At 40.2% G+C, this 13,999-nt stretch overlaps 1 pseudogene across 1 annotated transcript; it reads right to left on the reverse strand.

The window, feature by feature from the left end:
* Positions 1–315: 315 nt before the first annotated feature.
* LOC309978947 (UDP-N-acetylglucosamine--peptide N-acetylglucosaminyltransferase 110 kDa subunit-like) lies at positions 316–3,455 on the reverse strand (annotated as a pseudogene). Its single transcript has one exon. The product of its transcript is annotated as a UDP-N-acetylglucosamine--peptide N-acetylglucosaminyltransferase 110 kDa subunit-like (transcript).
* Between the last annotated feature and the right edge of the window lie 10,544 nt (positions 3,456–13,999).

Genomic DNA, 13,999 nt, shown 5'->3' on the forward strand with positions numbered 1-13,999 from the left:
TCCACACTAACCATCCATCCCATGGAAGACCAAGGGAGATCAGACCTTCCAGACTTACCTTCCAGACCTTCCAGACACCTGGCTGCTGCAAAATTCTATGGAGACTCCTTGTGCAACAGCAGTTTCCCATCTCTTGTGTCTCTCCCTATCGTGATCATGATCATGCAGGAAGCAAGTCTGGTTGTGCTATTTCTTATCATTGACTGTCACCCATCTGCAGCATGGTATTGTACAGATAAGAAAAAAGTAGTTCCCTTTCCCCCAGAAGGTTGAGGCTCAGGTACAGGGTAATTCTCCTGTGCACACAGTCATTATTTAGGCCGACTCAGTGACTTCAACAGGCGTAATCATGTGATCAGGTTTGTTGCCAGCTGCGTAATGCTCCCACATCTGTAGATAGAGCCGCTCTAGGTCCATTGTGTATTGTTTGGTGTTGAACAGAGGGCTAGATGTTCTCTGCTTCCAGACTTTGCCACGAATTTTCTTCAGGTATTCTAGATCAGTTCCCAGTTTCACAGCTATGTCTTCATATTCTTGTCTATTTTGAGCAATAAGCTCAAGACAGCCTAAACAAGTGAGCTGGGAAGCTGCAACTCGGGAAGCAAGAGTCTCTCCTGGCATAGTCACCACGGTGTCCCTGACCAAAGGACATCCATCCCTGTGGTGTGTCCATTACAGAGTGGAGTGTCCAAGCAGACATCAGCCAGCTGGCCTCTCCGAACATGTTCCTCTTTAGGAGCAACAGGTGAAAAAATGATACGCTTCTGGGGAAGGCCCATATTTTGTGCATACTGTTGAATATTAGGTTCTCCTACTGCTGGAAAACGCAACAGCCACAGTACACTATTGGGAACACGCTTCAGAATATTTGCCCACATCTGCAAAGTAGATGGGTCAATTTTATATAACTGATTGAAGTTACAGTACACAATGGCATCTTCCGGTAACCCGTACTGAGAACGGGTGGTTACAATAATGGTACGGGGAACCTCCTCTCCAGTGGCAGCCTTAATGTTGATCTGGGTAGTTGCCAGTCCATTGCTAAGACTGAATCCATTAATTGTTATCTGAATTTGTCCTCTGTTAATCATTTCAATAACTGCCTCTGCAATAGTATTCATAGGAATGACAGGCATATTAAGAGCCGTATTACTGCTGTCTGCGTTGTCTCCTCCATCAGGACATTTCATCTCGACAATCTGCACATCTGGGAGACTATCAAGAAATGCTTTGAGGTCGATGCCATTCAGCACAATCCGATTGTCATAAATGTGCCCATTGGACTTAAAATCGATGACTGCCTTCTTCTTCAGGTGAGGGAACATATTAGCATGATCACCAATAAAGAAAGTACGGGGCATATAAGCCAGTTTCTCAGAATACTGCTCAGCAACTTCAGCAGGTGAAGTTTCCTGATCAGTGATGATATAATCCATGAAAAGCACGCCACTGGTCCCAGGGTAGCCCAGCCACATTGCCTGAACAGGAGCTGGCCTGAGAGCAAAGAGTTCATTTCGAGCACCCCTGGTATAACCATTCATATTTACAAGGATGTGTATACCATCTTGATGGATGCGATCAGCTGCTTTCCCATTGCATGGAATCTGAGAAAGATCAATGAAATGATGGGCTTCTGCCATCACCTTCGCTCGGAAGTTTGTGCCATCATCTGGGCTCAGGGCATAACAGAATACCTCAAATTTATCAGGATTGTGCATGCCTGGAATAGACTGCATAAGATGAGAAGTAGGATGATTCCCAAAGTCAGAACTCACGTATCCTACACGCAGTCGACCATCACTGAGCTTCAAGTCTTTTGGATGTTCGTACGGTGGTTTATGAAGGGCACTGATCTCATCCAAGCAGAGGTTCCCATGGCTCTCAGCAATAGCCTTCCTGAAGCCATGAGAAAGAGGATAGAGCATACTATGATGAGGCTGCACAGAAGGCAACCTATTCTTCTCCAGCTGGTCAGCCACAATGCTGACCAACTTCTTCATTCGCTCATCATAGTCTGTCCAATCACAGACAATCTGCAGGCAATGAGCCAAATCACAATAAGCGTCAGGAAAATCAGGTTCAAGCTTCAGAGCAGTGCGATAAGAAGCAATTGCTTCTGGAATATTCCCTGAATACTTGTGGATGGAAGCCAGATTGCTGTGGGCATCCGCAAGTGCAGGGTTAATCTGAATGGCACGAGTATAACACTGCAAGGCTCCCTGAACATCCTGCATCTCCTTTAGAGTGTTTCCCATGTTACAATAGGCATCAGCAAAAGTAGGACTGATTCGAACAGCCTCCTTATAATGCATCAGAGCTTCCTGCAGTTTTCCCTGCTGCTGCAATACACTTGCTAAATTTGAATGGGCAACAGCAAACTCTGGGAAGACTTCTAATGCTTTACAATACAAGCGAACTGCCTCTTCAAAGTTTCCCTGGTCTCCTTTGATATTGGCTAGGTTATTCAGAGAGTCTGCATGGGTGGGACACAGCCGCAGAGCTGTATTATAACACTCTTCTGCTTCGGCAACACTGCCCTTCTCTTCCAGAGCGTTGGCTAGGTTGCAGTAAGCATCAGGGAAATGTGGTTGCAATTCAATAGCTCGCCTGCAGGTGTCTACTGCCAGATCTATCAGGCCTTGCTCATAGTATACACAAGCCAGGTTGGCATGTACCACTGCATGATTTGGGCTCAAGCTTAGGGCACAAAGGTAAGCTGCCACAGCTCTGTCAAAAATCCGTGCCTCTTTCAAGACATTTCCTAAATTGATATAAGCATCCAGAAAATTGGGGTCAAGGGTGACAGCCTTTTCAAAGTGATGAATTGCAAGCCAAATCTCCCCTTGTGCATTGAAAACACAGCCAAGATTACTCCAAGCTACTGCAAAGTTCGGTTGCATCTCCATTGCTTTCAAATAACATGCCTTGGCTCCTTCCAAGCGACCCAGGGCTTTGAGCAGGTTCCCCAGGTCACTGCGAACACAGTACAAATCAGGATTGCACTGAAGAGCAGAGACGTAAGCTTGTACTGCCCCTTCCATGTCGCCTGCTGCTACCAAAGCGGCTGCCAGGTTAATATAACCATCGATGAAATCTGGTTTGAGATGCAATGCATGCCGGTAATGCTCAATTGCTTCCTGCAACTGCCCTCTTTCCTTGTACACATTCCCCAAATTCGAATAGGCTTCTGCCAGAAGAGGGTTCTGTTTAATTGCCAGAGTACTAAAGTGGGCAGATCTGTCCAGCCTTCGACACTGGAAGTGTAGAGATGAAAGTAATAAAAGTACTCCAGTATTGTCTGGCTCTTGTCTCCACAGCTGCATGCAGTGTCTCTCAGCTGCCTCAAAATCTCCTGCCTGATACTCTCGATGTGCCAACTCAGCTAACCCTTGGAAGGAAAGCATACGTTTCGTTGGTTCTGTGCTGTCGGCCACGTTGCCCACAGAAGACGCCATCTGGAGCTTCTGGAGAGAGTGAGAAAAGGGGGTAATTGAGTCCCGCTGCCGCCACTACTGGCAAGAATATTTCTAGAGGTAGCAAGTACGAGGGCAGCAGCCGTACCACTGCTTTGACAGGCTTAAGCGGCGGCGACAGTTACAGGCACCGAACCTTAGGAACTCTGGTTGGTCGTCTAACTCTCACGCTCTTGAAATCTTAATTCTTAACCCTGCCCTCTTCCACCATTTTCCTCCTAATCAGGGAATAAAAATTACCTATACACTTGCCTTAGAAGAAATCAAAAGTCAGTAGTCCAAACACTTTTCAAAATTTTGATTTCTGCCCAGTTGGAAAGGAAATACATGATTGACTTTACTTCATCATTCATATAGTCAATGTGGAAAACATTAGGGCCGTGAATTTCAATACAGTAAGATCAGAAAATTTTAAATTGGCCTTCCCAAACCACTAATAAGTAACCGATGTTGTATATAATGCTAAAATCTTAGAGACTGAGTTTGATATTTTAAAAGTTCTGAAAGGATTAGCTAATTTCTCCTCATCATATTTCTCATGCCTCAAACCTGAGTATTACATTTTAAAAAATAAATTTATTTATCTTTATTTATTTATTTTTATTTTGGCTGCGTTGGGTCTTCAATGCTGCGTGCAGACTTTCTCTAGTTGCGGCGAGCGGGGGCTACTCTTTGTTGCGGTGCCTGGGCTTCTCATCACAGCAGCTTCTATTGTTGTTCCACAACTCTATGGGTTCCTTTTTAGGTCCTATGAAGAACCCTAGAAATTAGTTCATGGAATTATAAGTTTTTGCAAAATTGTCAAAAGTGAGATATTTTAACTTCCATCAGGTAAGACCAGCGTCTCTTTCTTTGCCAATTTTCCTTCTATCATATTCCGTTATGTTGGATCATATTGGAATGGCCACAGGCTTTTTTGAAATCTGGCTAAGGAGATTTTCTTTTTTCTGTGGTACACGGGCCTCTCACTGTTGTGGCCTCTCCCGTTGTGGAGCACAGGCTCTGGACGCACAGGCTCAGCGGCCATGGCTCACGGGCCTAGCCGCTCCGCGGCATGTGGGATCTTCCCGGACCGGGACACGAACCCGTGTCCCCTGCGTCGGCAGGTGGACTCTCAACCACTGCGCCACCAGGGAAGCCCTAAGGAGATGTTTTAAGTGAGGCTATTATGTGATTTTCAGACACCGCCATATGTAATTGACTATATACTATCGCATTACAGGAATAACTTCCAGTACTCATACTGACTACTCTACTGACTTAACCTAGCACAAGACACAGAAGCATAAGGACAGAAACCACCTTACAATATAGCCATGTCTTGCACTTCACAGCTCTCAAAGCATGTGCGTTTGAAGAAGAAAAAAAGAACTGAAAAGTACAAAACCAGAAGCTATTCTGTGGAAAATTATTTCAATCATCAGGCATGTGAAAGATAAGTCAAAGATTCAGTTCTCATCAATGCTTAGTCAAAACGGAAATTTTCTTCTGTCAAGAATATACTCCAGGGGCTTCCCTGATGGCACAGTGGTTAAGAAGCCACCTGCCAATGCAGGGGACAAGGGTTCGAGCCCTGGTCCGGGAAGATCCCACATGCCACGGAGCAACTAAGCCGGTGTGCCACAACTACGGAACCTGCGCTCTAGAGCCCGTGAGCCACGACTATTGAGCCTGCAAGCCACAACTACTGAAGCCTCCGTGCCTAGCGCCCATGCTCTGCAACAAGAGAAGCCACCGCAATGAGAAGCCTGTGCACCGCAACGAAGAGTAGCCCCCAGTCCCTGCAAGTAGAGAAAGCCTGCGCACAGCAACGAAGACCCAACACAGCCAAAAATAAATGAATGAATGAATGAATGAATGAATATACTCCATCAACAATGTGTGTAATGGAATGGTGTGAATGAGTATTTTATCAGAATCCCTGTAATGCACAAACCTATAGCAGTACTGAAATCAGTAATGCATTTATAATAGTAAATACTTATGAGGAAGTAATCCATAGAGGTTTTCTCAAAGTTAACAATGAAAATTAATGTGACATTATCAATAATAAATTGTGAAGCTGAAATAAACTTTTCTAAACTATTAATAACTAGAAGCAAATTCTAATCAACCATGTTACAAGAAATCTATGTCTAAAAACTACAAAGTTTATTTCTTAAAATTTTATTTCGAAAATACATAAACTGTCATATGAGGAGGCAGTTAAAGAATATATAGCTAAAAGAGTGGGGGAAAAGCTTTATAGAGACACATCTGGCAGTAGTTCATTTTTAAATGTCATTTTTCTAGATTTTGTGACACCTATAGTATTGATATTTGAAAGCATTTAAAAAATTGTAATTTGAAGATTTGCTACTTCCAGGTAGAATAAAATATTTTGAAGCAAAACAACGTTTCCACTGAGAAAAACAAAAAAAGCCAAATAAAATAGCCAGCATTCAATCAAAAAGTTCTAGACAAACCAAGAGATAGAATCATATGGCTAAAATTCTAAGAAAAGAGCAGATAATACAAAAATATTTATATAAGATATTGTGTATCTTTATCAGGAAAAGTCTTTATCAAGAAAAGACTTTAAAATCATCAGAATTAATATTATATTTTATTTGTATATTATATTTATATATAGATATTTATATATTTATATAAAGAACTTAAAGATAAAGCCCTAGTTAAGGCAGTGACAATAGCAGTAGCAGTGGGAGTGAAAAGAAATGGTTATATTCAAGCATATTTTGTCAGGAAAAGTCCAAGATCAAATGTCTGACTGCATACATGGGATGGATAGACGGAGTGGGAAAAATCAAAGTTAACTATAGAGGTTCTAGTGAAGATGGGTTGCCGTCACCCAACCCAAGGGGCTGCGATCATCCCCAAGGTCTAGGAGACTCAAAGGGAAGGTCATGGTCAGAGGCAAAGTTAATTGGTGGGAAAATAAGACTCCCAGTCTCTCCATCTCCTTATACCAGTTTTTTTTGGTAACATCTTTATTGGAGTATAATTGCTTTACAATGGTGTGTTAGTTTCTGCTTTATAACAAAGTAAATCAGTTATACATATGTCCCCATATCTCCTCCCTCTTGCATCTCCCTCCCTCCCACCCTCCCTATCCCACCCCTCTAGGTGGTCACAAAGCACCGAGCGCATCTCCCTGTGCTATGCGGCTGCTTCCCACTAGCTATCTATTCCTTATACCAGTTTTGTTTTTCTGCTCATATACGTAGCAGCATTTCATTCAAGGGGAAAGTCATTGATCTGACTGGTCAAATTAAACAACATAGTTCACGGCACATTTACAATGGTTAGTTCCTCCACAATTTAGAAAGTCACATTCACAATTTCCCTCTTCCTACGCCGCGGAACACATTGGCCATTCCTCCAAAGTTTCCACTCCACAGAGTGGACCAGAGATGACGTGAGCCCAGAACTGAGAGCTTGGCATGAGACGGTGTCAGCCCCACGTAGAGCTCTGGCATAAGTTATAACCCATCCCAGCTCTACAGAGAGCTCTGCATGGAATCCTGGGAGTAAACTCAGCCATAATAATGTGATTCTGTTTTTCATTTGCTTTTCTTCCTTGCTTAACTTTCCCTGGCCACTCTGACAAACAAACTTTCAGGCATTCCTGGGCCACTCACTAACTTTATTCCATTTAATCTCATCCAGATTCCCAAGAAAATTACTAACTATAAGGAGGGATATTTGGAACATGGTGAGTTTTAGATGCCTGAAATATACAGGTCATTGAATCCAGTTAAGTAGCAAATTATCTGGATCTCAAATATGCCAGTAGAATAGCAGACTAAGCTCAATTTAATGTACTCTTACTGGAGACACATGTAAATTCTGGGTCAATTTTGAAAAAGTTAAAAGCACATAGCTGAGATTAAAAGAAAGAAAGGAACACCTGCATGTTTCAGAAAGTAACAGAGAAATTAAATCCAGAGAAAGAAGAGCAGACTGATGTCTGTGGGTTCCGTTCCTTAGTATAGGCCTTATGTAAATAGGGGCTGGAGCAAGAAATCTAACATTACCTTGTGGCCAGGAATTTATAGACTCAGGATGGAACAATATTGAGAAGTTGGTACAGATATCCTACAGAAATTTCATGAGGAACTGCTTAGTCCATTAAGAGGGCCAAGGGCGGTGGTGAGGAAGATTGATATCTCTTGAAAACCTTCAGGTACAGAAAACAGCAACACCTCTGAAAAGTAGGCCTCTCCTTTCCAGCGTTGTGATGGCCAGGTTGTCACTAACCTGTAAGGCCCTGTATGAATCAGAAACTGCAAGGAGAGTAATTCAAAGAAAAACAGATGCAGGATGGGTGTGGCAATAAATCCTAGGACCCTATCAGAAACAAAATTAAAACCACTCTAAAGGGAAATTTTAACAAACCAGAGCAGATAGTATCCTAACCAGAACAGAATAATAATTCTGAGGAAGTTACTTTAGTTATTTAAGTAATATTCAATGCATTTCCATGGCCAGGCCCTTTTGAAGAATTCTAAAACATATACAAACAATTCGTTTACATCTTCTATATCCCACCATCCAGAGCAAAATTCACTTAAGTACTGTACTGGTGGAAATTGGGCAGCACTATGGAGACAATAAAAAGGTGTTTACCATCAAAAACGTCAAGGTAAGAAAGATAATGTCTAATTTTTAATTATCCTGTGGTTTATTGAAAATCTTTTGGAAACCCAAAATAGAGAAAACCTAGCAGGCAATGAAGACTTAAATCTTTAGAGATTTATCAACTCATCTATAAAAGCTTTATTAATCTCTTCTTTTAATACCACTCCTGAGAGGTATAAATGTGTCCAGTGATAGGGTTGAAGAAGCCTGAGAGAATTTCAATTGTTTACTATTCTTGGTCAGCTATTAAGACCTTTCAGGAGCATCTTGATTTTCATGGCATCATCCAACAAAAAGCAGGATATTTTACAGAAAGTCCTGGTCCACTTTTTGGCTTGCTTTTGTGTTTATGTTTTTGGTTTTCTCACATTGGGCGGTACATTAGGCTACCTATTGCACACTCCCTCATTCATGCATGCATTCATTCAAACAATATTTACTGAGTTATTTAATTAACACCCAATAAATGATGTTTAGATGAATGAATGCGCTTTTTATCAAAGTAAGTGTAAGTACTGAGAAAAATTACAGAATGTATGATCCCAGCCCCACAAAAGCGTATAATTGTGTTGAGGATATAACATATGCTGGTGAAATAACTAATATATCATATTGGACAGTTTCTAAGTTCAAAAATGAGTTTTTGTAAATAATCAGAGCCTAAGGAGGACAAAGAAGGGACAGTTCATTATGGGTTGAATCTATCAATAAATGTACATTTCAGATGAGATTTGAGATTGACCTTAAAGAAAGAAGAGGACTTAGATATATGAACAGAGAACAAAAAAGGCATGGTGATAGCATGTGCATAGATAGTGTGGCCAATATTTATGTTCTTCATTAAAGACAGTCAGAGATAACCCAAATGTAACTGTTTCCATGGGTCCATTCTCAGTATCCAAACAAAACGGCAAATCCTATCCTAGTAAAACTAATGAAAAACACAGTCTTTAACGAAGACATTGTGAAGGAAAGGGGGAGAGAAAGGCTTGCGTCCCACACCACACAACAAAACTTATTTAATTATTTGTTTCATTTTCTCCCTCTGAAAATTTCCTCTCCCTCTCTCTGTACGTCTCTCTTCTCCCACATCTGGCCACACTCTACCAGCCACCTTTCCAGATCTTTCCAGAACTCTCCATCCTAGTTTCATTATGCCACAAGTTGAACATCTCACAGGTCTCCAGGATGCATCCTCATCACTTATTCCACAAAGACAAACAAAGGACACTTCTCAGGATCAAGTTTCTTGGAAGGAAGAGGTCACGAGGAGTGATTATAAATAACGTAAGGTGGAGAGCAGTGACTTAAAATACCATTTTTCCTCTTAGAATGTGAATACAGGGAACTTTGGGAAACTAGAAAGTCTAGAAAGGATTCATTGATAATTGTTTATTTTCAATGAATAAAATAAAATGTAATAATACGGCTAAACTCTGACAGATTAACTTTTTCAAAAGTTGCTTTCACACACCTTCACTATTGGGATGTTTGATAAACACATCTTTCTTCTTTATTTGCAGATACTGGCACCAAACTTTCAAACAATAAGAACCTTCCCATAAGTCCCTTGCCAGGCAAGATTAAGGTATAACAATCCAAACAGATTTTTGAAGAAGATAACTGGTTGAAAGCACAGGAAAAGAGCTGGGTTGCTCTTTTTCAACGGTCACATGATGAGTAATGTGGGAATTGGTTTACAAAGTCTCTCTCCATGAGGGGCTAAGGTTAAGATTAGAACTTCTGAGGCCAGAAGAGCAAAATAACTACAACAACACACATATTTTCAAGAGCCGCCCTTTGGATGTGAGGGATTGATTTTTCCCACGCTTTTTTCAGCAACCCAACTGGTGTCTTTATTAAATGACATAAGGGAATACAGTGTGGCCAAGAAGGCTTAGATTTCCTTAGCCTCAAGTCAGATATTCTCAAGTGACTGTCCACTCAAATTAAAAAGAGAGATTTACAAGAGGAAACTGGATACAACTGAGTGTACTTTTATTTCAACCCTTTATCTGAATGCTTTGTTTTGGTTTCAGTTCTCCACTGAAGTTGCCTACATTAATATATTTTTAAGAACATTTCCTTAAGTTGAAGTATTCATTCAGTATATTCATTTACTATAATTGAGAAAAGCCAAATGACTTAGGCAAATTCATTTCTATATTGCCACAGCAGTGTATTGTGAACTAAATGACACCTGGCAGTTCTTTACTCAGATACTAACTCAATTAGAAGGCAGAACAAGGATACCTACCCATTGAGGGAAGGAAAGGTCACTTAGCCTCTGTAGCTGTCTTAGGTCTCTTATCATCACAGTAACAAACTGAAGACTAAAAACCATACGATCATCTCAATAGATGCAGAAAAAGCTTTTGAAAAAATTCAATATCCATTCATGGTAAAAACTCTCCAGAAAGTGGGCATACAGGGAACATACCTCAACATAATAAAGGCCATATATGACAAGCCCATAGCTATCATACTCAATGGTGAAAAGCTGAAAGCATTTCCCCTAAGATCAGGAACAAGACAAGGATGCCCACTCTCACCACTTTTATTGAACAGAGTTTTGGAAGTCCTAGCCACAGCAATCAGACAAGAAAAAATAAATAAATAAAAGGACTCCAAAATGGAAAGGAAAAAGTAAAACTGTCACTGTTTGCAGATGGCATGATACATAGAAAATCTGAAAGACACCATCAAAAAACTATTCGAGCTCAAACATGAACTTGGTAAATTTGCAGGATACAATAGATTTCTATATATAAATTTTGTATTTCTATACACTCACAGTGAACTATCAGAAAGAGAAATTAAGGAAACAATCCCATTTACAATCACATAAAAAAGAATAAAATACATTAAGAATAAACCTGCCTAAGGAGGTAAAAGACCTGTACCCAGGAAACTATATGACACTCATAAAAGAAATGAAAGATGACACAAACAGCTGGAAAGATATACCATGGTCACGGAGTGGAAGAATTAATATTGTTAAAATGACCATCATACCCAAGGACATCTACGCATTCAATGCAGTCTGTATCAACATATCAAGGGCATTTTCCACAGACCTAGAACAAATAATTTTAAAGTTTGTATGGAAACACAAAAGATCCTGAATAGCTAAAACAGTCTTGAGAAAGAAGAACACAACTGGAGGAATCATGCTCCCTGGCTTCAGACTGTGCTACAAACCTACAGTAATCAAAACAGTATGGTACCGGCACAAGAACATCCATCACTGGAACAGAATAGAGAGCCCAGAAAGAAACCCATGCACTTATGGTCAATGAATCTATGACAAAGGAGGCAAGAATATGCAATGGAGAAAAGTCTGGGCTTCCTTAGGGATGGTTTCATCAATTAATTTGTTTTCTTAAATGGACCATACTTTTCCATGTCTTTGTATACCTTGTGAGTTTTTTGGTTGAACATTTGGCTTTCAAATATTATAATGTGGTGTCTATGGAAATCAGATTCTCCCACTTTCCCAGGGTTTTCTGGGCTTTGGATTGTTGAAGGCTGTAGTAGTCTGTTTGTTTAGGGACCTTTCCAAACTAGTTTTGCAATGACTGTACCCCTTATCGTATGTAGGCACTGAAGTCTCTGTTCCTTTAGTTCATGTTTAGCTAATGTTTTGACAGAGATGTCCTTGAATTCCCGCACCTAAGACAAACAAAAACAAATATACACAAGCACATCCACATGCACACTCAAAACCACACACCTCTCCCCATTGTGCAGATTGCTGGATCACTCCTTCAACATTTAGCTGACCTGCACTGAGGTCAGGGCTCAGCCCATGGTAAAAGCTTAGAGACTCCTCTGGTGTTTTCAGAACATGCATCTTATCTTGAGTATGCATGTGGCTTTCTTAATTTCTCTGGACACATGTGTACTTTTTGTATGTTCTAAGTTCCCAAAGAATCTCCCCCAACTTTTGCTCCTGCATCTTATGTGGTCTATTGTATTTCAATGCACAGTCTTCTGCCCCAGCCATCTGTGCTTTGTTAGTTCACCTTGCACTTTTTTTGAGCAATGACCGCTGCTTTTCCAGACTGTGTTCCAGGTTAGCTAAGACAGAGATAAGCATCTTGTGTCAGTCCTTCAGGTAGCTCCCAGACAGGTTAGAACAGATACACATAATAATCCGAGAGTATGGTCTCTTCTGCTCTCTCCTGAAGCAGGATTGAGGGCCCCATACTACGAATGGTCTGCTGCTACTTTAAGACTATCACTGCATTAAGACCCCACCACTTTAAGACCATCACTACACTAAGAGTAGATGGGGCAAGGGCAAGTAAAAATGACACAAAGCTTTCCTGCCATTTTCAAATTGCCTCTTCCCTGGTTCAGTATGTGTTTGCTTGCTGTAAATCTTTGCCTGATTTCAGGACTAAGAGAAACTCAAGGAACGCCACAACAAGAAACAGTATAATCAAACTCTCAGATGCCAAAAGACACAGAAAGAATCTTTACTCCCAAAGGAGAAAGAAAAAACAAATTTGTTACAAAGCAGGGATCCTCAAAAAGGTTCATAGCTAGTTTCCTATCTGAAACCACGGAAGCAAGAGGCCAGACATATTTAAAGTGCTGAAAGAAAAAAACTGTCCACCAAGAATTCTATATTTGGCCAAACTGGTTTCAAAACTTAGGGAGAAATTAACACATTCCCAGATGAACAAAGGCTGAGGGCGTTTGTTTTACAACTTCCTAACACTGCCCCATGACAAATGCTAAATTGAACCTTCAGGTTGAAATGAAAGGACACTAGACAGCAACTCGAAGCTGTATAAAGAAATAGAAATCTCCAGTAAAGATAAATACATGGGCAGATACTAAAGCCAGTATTGTGCTACTGGCTTGTAACTCTACTTCTTATTTCTTACATGATTGAAAAAACAAATGCATAAAATAATCATAAATCCATGTTATTGGGCTCACAAAGTATAAAGGTGTAATTTGTGACAACAATAATGTAAGGAGGAGGAATGGAACTGTAGAGGAACAGAGTTTCTGTGTGCTATTGAAGTTGGTTTCAATTCAAATGATATTGGTTGAACTTTAGAAGGGTAAATGTAATCTTCTTGATAACCACAAAGAAAATATCAATAGACTATATGCAAAAAGAAATGAAAAAGGAATCAAGAGTTCACTACAACAAAATCGGCTAAGCACAGAAGAAGTCAGTAATGGAGTAAATGAGGGGCAAAAAATGCATAAGACATACAGAAAACAACCAGGAAACAGAATTAAGTTCTTCCTCATCAGTAAGTTTTGAAAAAGTGGATTAAGCTCTCCAATAAAAAGATAAATATTGGCAGAGTGGACCTTAAAAACATCCATAATCCAAGTATATGCTGTCCGCAAAAAACTCACTTGATTTCAAGAGACACAAGTTAAAGCACAGAATAAAATATCCCATGCAAATAGTAACAAAAAGAAAGAAAGAGAGAGAGAGAGAAAAAGGAAGGAAGGAAGGAAGGAAGATAGATCTGGGATGGCTACGTTAATATCACACAAAATAAACTTTAAATCAAAAACTATCACAAGAGGAAAAGGAGGCCACTATATGTTGATAACAAGTTCAATCTATCAAGGAGATATAACAACTATAAACATATATGTACCAAACATCCCCCAAATATGTGAAGCAGACATTGACAGAATTGAAGGAAGAAATAGATAGTTCTAAAATAATAGTTGGAGATCAATACCTTGCTTTCAATAATGGATAACACATCTAGACAGATCAGTAGAGAGGTAGGGGGACTGAATAACACATTTAACCAAATAAACCTAACAGCCATATATAGATCACTCCACTCAACAACAGCAGAATACACATTTTTCTCAAGTACACATGGAACATTCTCCAG

This window comes from Leucopleurus acutus (genome assembly GCF_964270905.1).
Source record: "Leucopleurus acutus genome assembly, contig: HAP1_SCAFFOLD_323, whole genome shotgun sequence".
Taxonomy (NCBI): Eukaryota; Metazoa; Chordata; class Mammalia; order Artiodactyla; family Delphinidae; genus Leucopleurus; species Leucopleurus acutus.